The sequence below is a fragment of the Lithobates pipiens genome, unplaced genomic scaffold, assembly GCF_037356315.1.
Source record: "Lithobates pipiens isolate NorthernLeopardFrog02 unplaced genomic scaffold, aLitPip1_a1.2 Scaffold_18, whole genome shotgun sequence".
Classification (NCBI taxonomy): Eukaryota; Metazoa; Chordata; class Amphibia; order Anura; family Ranidae; genus Lithobates; species Lithobates pipiens.
Window position 1 is genome coordinate 261,381,476 of NW_027507758.1, and position 2,736 is coordinate 261,384,211.

The following is a 2,736-nucleotide window of genomic DNA, read 5'->3' on the forward strand; positions in this document are numbered from 1 at the left end:
CCATATCCAATACATTTCAAGATCTGGGGTATATAATCTTAATCAAACCCCAACACTACTGCACCATATTTATCCCTCGGTGCTTGAAATGTGTTGGAGGTGTGGTGCTGAGAGAGGGGACGTGTTACATCTATTTTGGCCCTGCCTGGTTCCCAGTACTTTTTGGAAAGGTGTACATGCAATCACGCAAACATTTACTGACAGAATATTACCTCTCACACCTTCCTTTTACCTATTGCCTCACACTGAAGTACCTCTGTCCACATATAAAAAAAAAAAAACGGTGGTGGGGCACCTAGTTAACGATGCCCGGGCGTGTATTCCACCTTTATGGAAGTTAGTGGACCCACCTACTCTATGACAATGGATCCTTAAAGTGGAGAAAATTGGGGAAATGTTAGGTCTGACCAGCACGCTCAAAGATATAACCGAAAGGTTTACTAAAACGTGGTTCTATTAGCTTGAATTCTCCTGTATGGATGAATTCAAAAAGATTCTGGCGGGATAATCTCCTTCACTGCTACACTCTCCCTAAATTGTGAACCCTCAACGTTTTTGAACCTCATTTGTCTGCTGGGCATAATTTCTTTAGCTGATAGGTGTACTGTTGTCACTCCTCTCACTGGCTGTGCTGCCTCACCTGCCCCCTCCCCTACCATTTTTTTCTCCTTCTTCTCTCTCCCTTTTATTCTTTTCTAAGTTTACATTTCTCTTATCGCCCATTCTGTATACCCTTCCACATTGCATTATGTTTCATGATGGGCTGTTGATTAACAAACTATCTAGTTTCTTGACATCTGTTGGACTATGCTTTTGGCCCAAGGTGGGTTTATGTTTTCCCTATGTTGAATATTCTAGATTTAGACTTATGGTGGTATCCTAATTGTATCCTTTCTGAATTTGTACATGGAGGGTTATGTCTATGCATCTTGTGTATTTCTATGTTTTTCTGCTTATTGTAATTGTGAAAACTTTCTATAACTAAAGAATGCAACGAACATTTATAAAAAAATTAACAGCAACATGGAAAATGCTCAGGCAAGTGTGATGTGTGAGCACTACAGAGCTGTGAACACGAATGGAGGGCTGTATCATGTATGTATGTTCACAATGCTTTCAGCAGTTTCCAGAGGAACTCTTTTATGAGTTTGAGCGGAGAAAGTACTGTGAATACGATTTTCAAATGCTCTTAGCCCCTTGCTGCCATCAGTGTGGTGAATTTATTATTGACTGTGTAATTAAGCAATGAATAACAGCTGGAACCCTGAATGCTTCATCTGTCAGCAAGTCCTGGCAGACATTGGATTTGTGAACAATGCAGGTGGACATCTGTAATGTCCATGTCACAATTGAGAGAAGGCCAGGGGACTGAGAAAGTACATTTGGCAAAAGTGTCATGCAATTATTGATGAGCAGCTTCTAATAATTAAGAATGATTCATATCACACAGACTAGTTTACATGTACCAACTGTGGTAAGAAGCTCACAGCTGAAAGAAGAGCTCTACTGCCTACCTTGCCATGACAAAATGAGTGTGCCCGTCTGTGGAGCATGCAGGAGACCACTTAAGTATAGATGGTTATTTGCCATTTTAAAGCAATGGCATGTGGAGCATTTTGTTTGTGCAAAGTGTGAAAAGCCATCGCCATTATGAGAGAAAGGGGCTGGCTTACTGGGAAACTCACTACAATCAGCTTTTTGGAAATGTTTGCTTCCATTGCAAGTGCGTAATTGAAGAAGATGTTGTTTCTGCTCTGAATAAGGCATGTGAAATTGGACATGAAGCATTTCTCCAAGAAATGCTATGAGAAGTTTCCTCTGGAGTTAAAGAAAAGTCTTAAGAGGTTCTCGGAAACTTTGGAAAGAAAATAAGTACATTGTTACAATGTGCAACTGAACATAGGAGCAGCATATGATGTGCTGGTTAGAGGAGAATTGGTCACACATCCTAGTTAAATTTGGCCTTCTCTTCCTTTATTTGGAGAGATAAAATTCCTAGGATTTAGAATTTGCCTTGAAGAGATCACAAATGCCTAAACATTGATTAGGTATTATTCTTCTTCGGAATCTTTGAGATTTTGAGTCTCATATAGTACAACTGTGCTCTAGTTTGGGTCTTCTGCATACTTATTTAGGGACTCTCCTTATTTAAATAAAAAATAGTTTGATCATGCGGGATACTTTGATATTTCAGAGAAATGTGGGAAAGTTACTAAAGATACCAGGCTTTTTGGTGCCACCTATGCCATTGACTTCTTCACCAGTCTTTTCTTTGGGGAGTCAAACTCAAGTTAAGAGGGAATACTGAATCTATGGGATGTTTTATATCCTGCAGTTTTTCTGTTACCATTCCCTACATTGCGTCAGAAGTATGATAGTTTGGGGTTACATTTTTTACAATATGCACAACTTAAGAGTTTTCATAATTCTGTTTTGGGAAACCCATTTTCATTAAAGTTCCTCCTGAACTTAGTGTGCTTATTGGGTAAGGCATCTGCAAAGCATGGATCATCTTGGATTTATCACTTTTTTTAAAAGATGGGAAGGGCTTGCATCCTCAAATAAATTCATATTTATAGGTAAATGGGTAGGGTTCTTGAGTATACCCCCCAAGGAAGCTTGGTCTCAGAGGCAATGTGATTGGAAATATACTTCTAAAGTTAAAATAAGAGAAAGCTGGAGAGAGATCCCATTTAAAATCTTTCATAGAGCACACTAGGCATTTAATTTTACCCA

General features: G+C 39.1%; 1 pseudogene; it reads left to right on the forward strand.

Annotated features, from left to right (window-relative positions):
* Window positions 1–1,023: 1,023 nt before the first annotated feature.
* Window positions 1,024–1,872, forward strand: LOC143986700 (LIM and senescent cell antigen-like-containing domain protein 1 pseudogene; annotated as a pseudogene).
* Window positions 1,873–2,736: the final 864 nt, after the last annotated feature.